Raw genomic sequence first — 13633 nt, 5'->3', positions numbered from 1 at the left:
CTGTTTTGTGTTGCTGTAACAGAATATCTAAGACTGTTTCATTCATAATGAACAGAAATTTATTTGGCTCATTGTTCTTGAGGCTGGGAAGTCCAAGATCAAGGGCCTGCATCTGGTGAGGGCCCTCTTGCTGCATCATAACATCGGGAGAGACACTGCAAGAGAGAGAAGGGGCCAAACTCATCCTTTTATCAGGAACCCACTCCCAAGATAACAGATTCGTGAGAGCAGAGTCCTTGCATTCTAATCATCTCTTAAAGGTCTCACCTCTCAACACTGGTACACTGGGGACTAAGTTTCCAATACATGAACTTTGGGAGATGCATTCAAACCACAGTAGGGCATTAGAAGCCAGGCCATTCCTCCAACCACCACAGCAGGCAGAAGGAGCAGAAATTCTTGTAGCCAATGGGGACACTCCCTCAGGAGAAAGTCTGATGGCAAAGTGCGGTGGAACACAACGGTAAGGCTCAAGCGCTTTGCAATCAGAAGACCTGGGGCTACTCATAAGCCATGTGGCCTCAGCAAATAACTCAAACCCTCTGGGTCTACAATACGTAAAATGGCCACCCAGATACCTATTGCATGAGATAGGAATGAGGATCAAAACACCCTGAAAAGGTATGAAAAGCCCCTTGGCAGAGTGCCTGGCACTAACTAATCAATTAAAATTTGCTGCAAATCCTGTTAATTGGATAAATGCCTTTAATAACTTGGTAGGACCCCTTTTGTCCTCCCTTTCAGCCCCAGGTTTGGTTTTTTTCCCCTTTTCCAATCTTATTAGCACAGGCATTAGTGCTGACTCCTTCCCATCCATCACTGTGGCACAATGGAAAACTCAAACCTCACTGGGGAGTTGGTTTCTCGAGGTGGCTAAAAGCAACCAAGAGGACTCCAGGACAGACTTTAGGCTTTCAGGCTTTTTAAAACAACCCTCTCCATCTAAAATATGCCCCTGCCCTCTCTGGGAAAGAAGAGAGAACATTCAGTAATGCTGATAGACCATGTTCAATACCAGGCCACTCATTTACCAGAGAAGTCAAGAATGTGTCCAGCAGATATCACCTTTTTAAAAATGTCCCCAATCTGCTCCAGCATTTTGATGCTTGGAGCTTTACACAAAGAGATGCTTTGGGACTTTTTTAGTGTGAAGCCAGAGATGCCAATTGTGTACCTCCTATTAGATCCCTGGGTGGCACATGGTAAATTTACCCCTAGGCCCCTAAAGAAGCAGAATAATGAACTTTTTTTTTTTTTTTTTTGAGACGGACTCTCGCTCTGTCATCCAGGCTGGAGTGCAGTCACGTGATCTCAGCTCACTGCAAGCTCTGCCTCCTGGGTTCACGCCATTCTCCTGCCTTGGCCTCCCCAGTAGCTGTGACTACAGGCACCTACCACCACACCCAGCTAATTTCTTTTTGTATTTTTAGTAAAGACGGGGTTTCACCATGTTAGCCAGGATGGTCGTGATCTCCTGACCTCGTGAACCGCCGGCCTCAGCCTCCCAAAGTGCTGGGATTACAGGCGTGAGCCACCGCGCCCGGTCAGAATAACGAATTCTTACCATTTTATCTGAGAAATGCACGTTCCACAAAGTCAGGGAACAATATGATTTTCTCCCTCAATTAGTTTCATTTTATTTTTAAGTGGCTTATAGAAAATTAGAAATAATGAATTGTCTGTTTCCTGTACAGCAAAGGTCATCCTTTGCCTTGAGAGGGAAGGAAACAGAGTTCATCCTCCCAGATTACTCAGTGGAAAAGCAAACTTGAACTATCTGTATTACTTAATGTGCTAGCATTTTGTGCTCTCACAGCGTCAATCCCACAGTTACCGAGGTATTTGACAAGCCTGCTAGAAATCAGCAAGCATGGGTCTGGATTCTTATGAGCTCAAATGGAGATGTCCATGTTTCCACAGCACTCTGTCTGTGCCTCTGCCATCAGTCAAATTGCCCTTCAATGTATGATTAGCCTGTGCTCCTCCAAGAAAGGCATTTTTAAAAATTAATCCTTATCCCTGGGTAGAGTTGCAGTTAAAAGGATGCACAGTTATAGGATGCACAGTTAAAGTTGAATATCGGATAAACATGCAATACTTGGGACATACTAAAAACAAAAATTCCTCATTTATCTGACATTCAAATTTAATTGCTGTCCCATCTTTATTTGCTAAATCTGGCAATCCTATCTCCGTGACTTCTCACCAAATCCTCACAACTCTGAAAAATAGAGATTATACCCATTTTACAGCAGAAGAAACAAAGACTCGGAGAGGTTAAATAACCTGCTGAGATTACACAGTTAGTACATGGCAGAGCTGAATTTGACCCTCTGCCTTTACATCTGCATGCTTAATGTTTGGGGAATGAATGAGTAAGTGAATGAACCAATTCAGAAGATGAGCAGCCGGAGAACCTGTTATGCACCTTACTCTGAGTCATCATTCCCCGTCTGGAATCCCAGCACACTTCCTTATTAGTGAAATTGCTCACTGTGATGATGCCGCCCCACATTCCTCCTCTTGGGAAAGGGCCAGCTTCCAGAGAACAATGATGTTGTAGATGAGGCCAGGCTCTCCCTAAGTGAAAACAAATCTCCCAGTGCCAGGAACAGCAGGGGCTGAGGCGTCAGGACAGAACAGGCTGCTCACCCTGAGAAGCCACCTCCCCAGAGCTCAAGGCATGGAGGCTGACCAGTCACCACCTGCAGCTGCCCTCTTCTGTGGCTATGAGTGAGTAGAGGGCACTGAACTCTAGCTGTGTGACCTCAAAAAGCCTTCAGGCCGACAAGGCAGGTTTACAGGTACAGAGAGAACCACAGTGCAAGATGGAAGCTAAGTGCCAAGACAGTTCAAATACGCTCATGCCCAAGGTCTTCTCACAAGCTGTTCCCTTTGCCTGGAACTCTGCCTAGGGTCCCCTAGGACACTGCTACTCAAGTGTCACCTCCCAAGGGAGGCCTTCCCAGGTGCCCTGTCTAAAATAGCTAAAATAACTAACCCCTACCTTATCGTTAGTACTCTGAAATCGCATTCCATATTTCAATGTTTATTGCTGTTCTCCATCACAGAACATAGGACCATGAATAGGTCTCTCTTTTTTATGAGACAGGGTCTCATTCTGTCACCCAGGCTGGAGTGCAGTGGCACAATCAAGGCTCACTGCAACCTCAACCTCCCAGTCTCAAGCAATCTTCCCACCTCAGCCTCTCGAGTAGCTGGGACTACAGGGGCACACCATCACACTGGCATAATTTTTAAATTTTCTTTGTAGAGACAGGGTCTCACTATGTTGCCCAGTCTGGTCTCAAACTCCTGGGCTCAAGCACTCCTCTGCCTTGGCCTGGGACTGGAGGCATGAGCTACTGCACCAGGCATGAACAGGTCTCCTCTGACTGCTTCTGTTTTCTTCACCACCACATCCTCAGCACCTAGAATACTGTCTGGCATATACATTAGGTGGTCAGGACACATTTACTGAATGAAAGACTGAATGGAAGTCTCTGTTAAAATACGTGTGTGTGTGTGTGTGTGTGTAGATATGGGTATATTCATATATGTACGTGTGTGTATATATATATTTCTATATATATATGTAAATACATACATATGCATAGATACCCACATCCATATATACACACACACATGCACACATTCGTACATATAAATAAAAGTAGTGAAGTATGCAGAGACATTCTGAGTAAAGCCTTCATGAGGACCCCACCACCACACTTTCCTACCTGTAGTTCTCTCTCCCTAAAGTGCACAAACTATTCATCTTTCAAAACCCATCTTTCAAACCCTGGTTGCTCTTTCTTTTGAAGCCTTCTGTACCTTCTCCCCAACCTAGCCCATTGGCAAGCCTGTTCCTCCATCTCTGGGCTCCTCTTTCAGCTCACTGGTGCTTCATTGTTGTGGTTACCACCCTGCGTTATACTTTACCAAACTGCACATCTGGATATCCTTTGTGGCCAACTGCATTTTCCAAAGAAGTAAACAATTAATCCCTTTGCACATGCTTTTTGGCAGAGTGACCTTGTTACTCTCCCATCAAGGGGTGGGATTCTTCCCACTTTTTTGAAAGTGGGCAGCCCTGTGACTGCCTTGGCCAATGGTGAAAGTGACACTGTCAGTTTTGAACGTAGCCCTTAACTGACCTGGGAATTTATAACTCCTGACTCTTGGAAGCTAGCCATCATATAAAAACAGCCATTACCCTAATACCTCTATGCTATAAGAAGCCCAGGCCCTGTGGAGAGGCCTTAGAAGACAAAATGCAATATAGAAAGAGAGGGGTCGAAACGCATCAAGGCAACGAGTGTATGAGTAAGAAGCCATCTTGGGAGCCACATGCATCACAGATGAACTGCCTGGCTGAGACCTTCCTGGGTTCCTGATGCACAAAATTAAATGGTTTCTTGAAGCCAATACATTTTGGGGTAGTTGTTATGCAGCAATAGTTAACTGAAAGATCCTCGAAGGCAAGAACTCGCCCTATCATATTTAACTTTGTATCTCCTAGCCTAGAACAGTGTGAGGCTCATAGTTGGCTCAATAAAATTTGGCTGAATGGAGTTGGTTTGCACTGAATTAAATATTCCCCAAGTTAGGAGGACTGCTTCAGTAAATAAAGTCAAAATGTAATCAGCTAAAGCTACTTCCTGGCCCATGTGAAAAATGGATGACTAGCATTTATATGGAGATTTGCAGAATAATATATGCTGCTCCAAATGGAAGACTTGCACAGGGATGAAATAAAACTATGATTACCTCCAGTAAGTTTTAAGAATACTATTGGTTATGACAGTCACTGTAAAAACATCACATAAAAATACCCCAGTTTTGTGCCTAGTACTAGGAAGCCCTGCCCTGTTTCTTCATTCCCTGCAGGACCAGAATGGAGATGCGATACTTTGGCTTCCACTATTTACCCCCAAGCATTCAGAGACTGAGTCTGGCAAGCCAAGGTCTTTGTCTCCAGTAAAAATTGTACGTTTTGCTGGCAAAAAATTAAGAGCAGACTAGCCGGGCATGGTGGCTCACGCCTGTAATTGCAGCACTTTGGCAGGTTGAGATGGGCGGATCACAAGGTTAGGAGATCAAGATCATCCTGGCTAACACAGTGAAAACCCATCTCTACTAAAAATACAAAAAGTTAGCCAGGCGTGGTACCATACACCTGTAGTCCCAGCTACTTGGGAGGCTGAGGCAGGAAAATTGCTTGAATCCAGGAGGCAGAGGTTGCAGTGAGCCGAGATCACACCACTGCACTCCAGCCTGGGTAACAGAGCAAGACTCCATCTCAAAAAAAAAAAAAAAAAAAATTAAAAGCAGAACCAATCTGAAGTGCTTCCTGTTATGTGATGATATTTCTTGTAACGAAGAGATCTAGCTAGAGGATGCCTTCTTTGGAACATCACAGAGGGCCATTTCCTGGCCCTGGATGCTTCTCCTCCTAGACGCCCCCTAACTTCCCTCAAGGGGGGTGCTTCCAGAAAGTATTCTCAGTTTAACCCCCATCCCAATCTAGACTTTCCATCTTCCCCCACATCATAAACTCAGAAGCAAAAGGGACTTGAGGACCATCTATTTCAGCAGCCTCCAGCTGAATCCCTCATCAGGAGCATGGGGTTTTCACTACCAGACTCCTTGCAGTGTGCAGGGCAGCTGGATGGGAATGAGCACAAGCGCTGCTCTCAGCCGCCCCAGGTGTGAGCCCTGATTGTGCCATTTAATGACAAAGAGACCTTGGACAAATCCATGGACCTTCCTGGGTCCGCTTGCTCATTGGTGCACCAAGGCCAAAAGGAGTTCATACCTCATGAGATCATCATGAAGATTAATTGAGATAATGTCTTATAAAACGTTTGGAATCCAGTAACTATTGAATGAAAAGAGCAGTCATCTCTTTACGTCCAAGTAGCTTCTCTAGCTCGTCATGCATTTCCTTCTACCCACTGTTTCCTCTTAAGCTCCCTAGGTTTTGTCCCACCTCCCCACCCACCAAGCCCTACTGCCAACACCTGCCCACACTCAGTTCAAATTTGGGGGAAAAATACAACTGCAATGGGCATTTTTTTTCTCCCTAGTTTTACTTGTTTTCCTTTGGGGAATTCAGCCCTTCCTCCACTCTAGTGTGGTCTGGGAGCAGCTGATCTAGCCCCAGCTCCAGGGTTGTGGGGGTCCCATCTGGCCCAAGCCAGTCAGTGTGGGCAGCCCCTGATGCCAACCCTGCCCCTGGGCTTCTCTTGTACCTGAACCAATAATCCCCCCTTCTGCTTAAGTGAGTTTGGGTTGGATTTTTTTTTTTTTTTATCACTTGCAACTGAAAAGAATCCAAAGATACCACAACCATGTTGTCCAAAGACAAAACAAACCTCCTTCCAATTCTCTTTGCTGGGCAAATCCTATAAAACTCTCCCTTCATAGAGAGCTCCAAAGCCAGAGAAAGGATCATCCACTTGCCTTATGAACAGCCTTGGAGATTCATTTTTCAGGCCCATCAAGGTGTCTACCTATTTGTAAAGAGTCTTCTGCCTTTATCACTCTTTATTTTGCCCATCTATTCAACCCACAGGTAGTCCATGATCTTATACTTCATGTTTATCACTATGCACTGAATACCCTGAAAAGAGAACACTTTCAGGTGGGTGAAAAGGGGCTCTCCTTCCAGGTAGAAAGAACCTCCTGAGCAACAGGAAAAGCAAGGGTGGTGTCCAGCTCCGTATCTCACAGGCCTGGATGAAGGACCGGGCTGGAAAATGATTATCTTGCACTGGAAATAAACAAGGTCTGGCCATAAAGTTATGAGGCTGAGTGCTTTCTAATCCAAGGCTAATTTCTTTTAGAGCCCTTTCTACCCACCAGGGTGATTTTAAAAGCAAATCAATCATTTTTAAAAATCAGAATTCACTCTTATTAATCAAGGTGCTATATTAAAATCTACAGAAATATTAAATTAAGTCTGTGTTAAAGCTCAAAGTTGCATGGACTCAAGATTATGTTTATTACATGCACTAGGGACAATGACTTTAATACAGAGGCTGTTCTGGCTCTACCTCTGCTTTAACAAATCTTTAATGTGATATGGAAAATGCCGAGAACATTCCTCAATGGAAGGAGATGAGCTGGCCATGACAAAGGTGTTAGCCATCATCCTTCCATGAGGTCAATTGTAGTTCAGTGATTTGAGGGGCTCAAGGTGAATCATTCAACAAACACTTGTCTGGGGATGAGGTCTTGGAGGAACCTGACCTCCGATGTCCTGGGATTCACTGGCAGAAAACTGCAAAGCTGGGGCTGGAAATATCCATTGCCTTATCTGACAGGCACTTACTCTGCCTGAAACACAATAGGTCAATTAACCAGCTACAATAAGCACTATTGATTGGGAACCCAACCAATTTCCCTTCTCTCCCTCTTCTTCACTAATGTGATTGGGTGGTAGTGGTGGGAATACTGTGTCTGGCTAAAGAACTAAACTTCTTAGCCTCCCTTGGGGATATGGGTGCTGGGGGACTAAGCGCTGGCCAAAGAGATATAAAAAGAATTATTAGGTGGACATCGTGACACTGCTTAAAAGAAAGACTGACTCCACTGGTAGGTATCCCTTTTCCCACCCGTTGTCACTCTTCATTCTGCTTAAAATGCACATGTGATGATTGATGCTGTAGCAGCCATCTTGGGACCATGAGGCTACCTTGAGACTGGAAACCATGTGCTAAGGCTGGCAGGGCAGAAAGACAGAAGGAGCCTGAGTTGATGCAGAACTACAGATAAGGTTTGGCTCTCTGTCCCCACCCAAATCTCTCTTGAATTGTAATCCAAATTGTAATGCCCAGGAGTCAAGGGAGGGACCCGGTGGGAGGTGACTGGATCATGGGGGTGGTTTCCCCCATGCTGTTCTCATGATAGTGAGTGAATTCTCACAAGATCTGATGGTTTTAAAAGTGGCAGTTTTTCCTGCACTCACACTTCTCTCTCCTTCCTGCTGCCTTTGAAGACGGTGCCTGCTTCCCCTCCATCTTCCGCCATGGCTGTAAGTTCCTGAGGCCTCCCAAGCCATGCAGAACTATAAGTCAATTAAACCTCTTTCCTCTATAAATGACTCAGTCTCAGGCATTTCTTTACAGCAGTGTGAAAATGAACTAATATAATAACCATCCCAGCTTTGGACTGCCTACCTGCCTTGGACTGTTGTAAAAGAGAAAACCAACTCCTTACCTTGTTTAAACCACTGTTAGTTTGGTCTCTGACACTAGCAGCCAAACACATTGTGGCATCAGATTGGCCAATACTTTCAAATCAAATGTTATTATTGGTCAAATATGGCACATTCACCTCCAGCCACCTTTAGCAATCAGAACACTCTAAGTGAATACATGTGTTTGTGCTCTAACTGAGGGAGTATTGACCAAGAGGCATCTTCACTGAGTAGAGAGCAGGAAAGAGATACAAAAGAACTGGAAGAGGTCGGGTGTGGTGGCTCATGTCTGTAATCCCAGCACTTCGGGAGGCCAAGACAGGAGGATTGTTTGAGCCCAGGAGTTCGAGACTGGCCTGGGCAACACAGGGAGACCCTATTTCTATAAAAAATTAAAAAGCCAGCCAGGTGTGGTGGTGTGCGCCTGTGGTCCCAGCTACTTGGGAGGCTGAGATGGGCGGATCCCTTAAGCCTAGGGGGTCGAGGCTGCAGTGAGCTGTGATCATGCCCCTGCACTCCAGCCTGGGTGACAGAGTGAGACCCTGTCTCTAAAAATAAAAATGTTTAAACTGGAAGATTCAAGCCCTGCCCTAGAAGAGCTTACAGTCCAATGGAGGGGCAGGTCATAGCCATAGCAAAACACTTCCAACAGCAAAAGGACATATGTGACCCATTGCCCAAGCTGTATTACACACAGCAAGCAAAGCCTACAGGGGTTCAAAGGAAGAAAAATTTGCTTGGATGGGAACAACCCCAAGAAAGATGTAGGGCTTGATTTGCAGCAGTGAAGCCGACAGCAGGGGAACAGAGTCATTCCAGGTGGGCAAATGACTTGAGCAGAAGCTTGGGATTAGGAATGACAGGGTTCATGGGGAGAATGGACGCTCTGCCTAGGAGGAGCAGAGGTTCCACCGAGGCAGAATTAGGGGGTGCCAGGGTGAGGAGCTCGGACTTGATCCTGCAGCCAACAGGGCAATAGTAATATCAGAGCAGGGCTGATCTGGGGTGTTCAGGAGGTATGAACTTGGATGAGAATCAGGCAAGGCTCCGGTAAGAAGGTTGACCATGGTCCCTAGGTTCCTGAGACATTCTGAGTGGGGATGAAGCAGGGCAGCTCTGGCCAGTGTGGGAGATGAGATAACAGTGACAACAGCACCACCATGGTCCTTCCAGCTGGGAGCTACACTGGACAGACAGAGGGATAGAGCAAGCCAACTATACCTCAGCTCTCTTCTCCCTTTCCTTCTTCCCATCCTCTAGGGAGCTGCTTGGATGGAAGCTTCAGCATTCATGCACCTCCCCCCACCAAAAAAAAAATGAGGAATATGAGGAATATGAATCTGGCATCCATCTGCAAAGAAGGATGGTAGCCCTGGACCCAATGGAGACTCAGGATTCCAGACACAGGATCATAGTGGCTTAGAAAGGAAGGGACCTGTCACCAGGAAGTCACAAAATTCTAGGACAGCTTAATGTCCTGGAGGTCTCCCGTGTTAGGCTGTTCTTGCACTGCTATTAATAAATACCCGAGACTGGCCAATTTATAAAGAAAAGAGGTTTAATTGGCTCATGGTTCTGCAGGTTGTAGAGGAAACGTGATGCTGGCATTTCTTGACTTCTTGGGAGGCCTCAGGAAGCTTCCAATCATAGCAAAAGGTGAAGGGGGATCAGGCATGTCACATGGCAAAGCAGAAGCAAGCAAGATGGCGGGGGGGAGGGAGAAGGGAGGTACCACACCCTTTTAAAAGGCCAGATCTCCTGAGAACTCACTGTGGTGAAGACAGTGCCAAACCAACAGAGATCCAAACACCTCCCACCAGGCCCACCTCCAACACTGAAGATTATAGTTCAACATGAGATTTGGGCAGGGACAAATGTTCAAACTATATCAGCTCCTCAGGGATCATTTCACCCACTGGTTTTCAAACTGGGTTCCACTGGGCAGTGGCGTCCACTGATGCTGATCATACCCAAACAATTCTGCTTTTCAGTGTTTCATATATTGAGGTTCCCAGAAAGATTGCACACCAAACAAAGGGGTCACTATTAAGTCTGATAACCACTGACAGCCCAACTCCTCCCTCACTTAACAGCTGAAGAAACCGAGGCCCATGGAACTCTGCACTCCCTTTCTTCTTACCCCCTTCAGTCTTGCGCTGACGTGGTCAATGTCTACATTTCCTGGGCAGCCTCACAGGGCTGGGGCCGGGGCATTCTCATTCACTGCTAGACTCCCTGACTCCAGGTTGACCCTCAGCTCCTGGGACAAAGCCTGCCACAAGGTAGGTGCTTCCCAAGTCCCTGCTACCGTGCTATGGAAGAATGGGGATGGAGGCAGCACAGCGTGTCAGGAGCAAATCCATGATTACTCAATCCCAGTATGCGCCTGCAGCCTGGCGTAGCCCAGCTACTGCAGGTGACGGCACTCGGGGGTGTGCTAACAGTGCATCCTTGGCTTTTCTGCTCATAGAGTTTCCAGCAACCTGTGACAGGGCTTGGAGTCTGTGCCCAGCCCTTCCCACGGCCCACTGTCCACAGCCTGCATTACAGTTCACATCATCCTAGATTTGAGTAATGGTGTGCGCTTCTCAAGGGCACCAACTGCATTGTATTCATCTTTGTCTCTCCAGCACCAGCCTGAACAAGAATGGGCACTCAGCACCTCCCTTCTGTTTCTCTTCAACAAATTCCTAATTTTTGTAAGCATGTGGCAAATTTTGGAAAACATACCTGGGGATATGCAGATGGTAAAGTGACTTAGCTAGAAAAGGGCTCCACCCTGGGAGATTTCTGGTGAATTTCCCAGGAGGGTTTGTTTGTTTATTTGTGTGTTTGTTTGTTTGTTCCTGCCTGGAGCTTATTTTTTTCTTCTCTCTAAAATGGGATGGTTGGCCACTTAATCAACTCCCCAAGGGTTGCATCAATGCTTCATGTAGCTGTAGGAAAAGGGACCAGTGAACTGAAAACAATGAGGAGTCACATCACAGGTACCGACTGTTTCTCCCTCCCCCACCTCCAGATTCTGAACCCAAACTTCTTCCTGTTCAGATTTATAGACAACACACAGCATCATCCACAGGGAAGGGGGAAGAGGCGGGAGAGGGCTCACTGTTTGGTTTTGTTTAAATGTTGCACTAGATTCTATTTATTGTTAACAACTGCATAGCCCTGCACAGTGTGAGTGTGTACGGATTTGAGTATGTGTGAGATGCCTCAATCAGAGAATGAAACTCTCAGAGTGACCTTTCTGAGGCCAGTCTCAGCTGGGTTTCTTTATGTCAAAAACACAAGACCATTTTTCTCCACTAAGCAACTCAGTTCTTGGGCCTTCTTGAGCCCAAGAAAATATCCAACACTTTAAAAATTATCAACTCCAACACATGAAAAGAAAACTACAAAGCCATGATTAATAACTACGTAATTAAGCGGCTAACATGCTTGATGTGAAGTCAACATCATTAATTGTTGACTTCAATATTCACAACGATTTCATTGGGGGGCAAAAAAAGACCAGTTAGATGTTTCTCATTTTGCAAGAATTCCTGAGGATATAAGATAATAGCAGAGAAATCAGAGCCCTCATAAAATAAATATGATATCAACACAGCAAAAACCATTCCACAAAAGCAAAATCATTACAAACTTTTTCTAGCCAGGAATATAAAGGTAGTGGTTTGTGTTTGAGGGTGACATGGGATAGGGCCTCCATAGATAAGAAGGCTGGAGTCTATGAAGATGTTAGAATTGGATACATGACAGTCTGCAAATATTAGCTATCAAAACTCAACCCAAACTCAGAAGCTATGGCAAGCATCCAATTTCTGATAATTCTGCTGAGTTGATATAGGCACGCACACATGCAACATACACACATACACACACACACACGTGCATGCACACACACAAGCTCCCTGTTTCTCGGGCACTACTGCAACAAACACTTCCCATCACTTAACCCAAATGAAAACATACTGAAGCTTCCTTTGATATACGATGCACAATCAATAACCTCCCACTTCTCCTTTCATAGAAAACTCATTTTAAGGAAAACATGATGACTGATTAAGATCCACAACAGAGGCCCTGTGAGCAGAATACATAAAGAGTTTGATTGTGACAATCCTTTCAGTGGAAATCTTTTAGCAGAGTAAAAACACAAAAGGAAGGAAACCTGTCTAGAGGCAAGTCTGTCACTGGGCAGGCCTCATCTTTTCAAGAACCTGGCACAACACAGAATGACCTCTTTTGGGTGGGAGCGGAACAGATTGACAGCTGAGCAGAGGCATGTGGGGCTTGAGCCTCTGCAATTGTGTTTTCCTTCAGAAAGAGCTTGATTGGGCTGGGCCACAGGTTCCTCCAGAAAGGCCCACTGTGGGGAAGGTACAAGGAGCCCAGGACCTTGGCCCCTTCTTTCTGGGCCTGTGGGATATTGACCAAGGGGTTATCTGACCCGCAAAACTGGCAAGAGTGCAGATAATCCAGAAGTTATGTCTTCCTCTCCTTTTGAGTGGACATTCCATGGACTTCCTAACCTTCAAGTAGCAGCATCTGAGGTCCAAATCAAAATGCTCTGATAAGCTGAGTACAGTGGCATGCCCCTATAGTCCCAGCTACCCTGAAGGCTGAGGCAAGAGGAGGGCTTGAGCCCAGGAGTCCAAGGCTATAGAGCACTATGATTATACCTGTGAACAGCCACTGCACTCCAGCCTGGACAATAAAGAGAGACTCTGTCTCTTAAAAATTAATTAGTTAATTAATTAAAATGCTCTGGGTGGCTCTCGAGGAGCCTCATCCCCTCTGATGACTGCTGATAGGAGGGTAGGGGCCAGGGTGAGCCACAAGGCTTCATAATGGCCTTAGAGGCTACAGGGGACAGAACAACTTCATATGTCCAAGAGTTGGGGGATTATGTCCCCCAAAATAACATATTCCTTGGGTTGGCTGGATTATGTCCAAGGCTGGGTCAACCTCCATGTCCTCATTAGTCTTCAGATGAGATCCCCAACCCTGGAATATTCAATCCAGGTCCTCAAGGCATTTGAGCACCAACTATGTGCCCAGAAAGAACACTGGGTGGAATCAAACATTTGCCCAGACTGCCGCTTATTTGGTAACCTAGGGCAAGATACTTCACCTCTCACACCCTCAGCTTCCTCTTGTGTGAATTAGGATACAAACACCTACCCACTCTACAACATAGGGCTGTTGTGAATTTTAATAGAAATAACTAACAGGACTCTGTAAATTATGGAAGTCTAAAGAATTAATAATAATAAGGTGTTGTTGGGCTCAAAATTACAGACAGTATAGCCTGATTAATAATAAACATATCCTCCCGTCTTCCTGTTGCCCCCTTTTCAGTTACATCCAACTGGCAGGTAAGTTTGGTCCCTAGGGAAGTGGGAAGAAGATACAGATTTGAGTTAGTCA

At 45.7% G+C, this 13633-nt stretch overlaps 1 protein-coding gene across 1 annotated transcript in view; it reads right to left on the bottom strand.

Annotated features, from left to right (window-relative positions):
* ABTB3 (ankyrin repeat and BTB domain containing 3) overlaps positions 1-13633 on the bottom strand; it is a 348476-nt gene that overhangs the window by 312125 nt on the left and 22718 nt on the right. The window lies entirely within an intron of this gene.

The sequence above is a fragment of the Rhinopithecus bieti genome, unplaced genomic scaffold (assembly GCF_001698545.2).
Source record: "Rhinopithecus bieti isolate Rb0 unplaced genomic scaffold, ASM169854v2 scaffold_17930, whole genome shotgun sequence".
Taxonomy (NCBI): domain Eukaryota; kingdom Metazoa; phylum Chordata; class Mammalia; order Primates; family Cercopithecidae; genus Rhinopithecus; species Rhinopithecus bieti.
The sequence above is the reverse complement of the archived record's forward strand: the minus strand, read 5'-3'. Positions and strand labels throughout refer to the sequence as shown.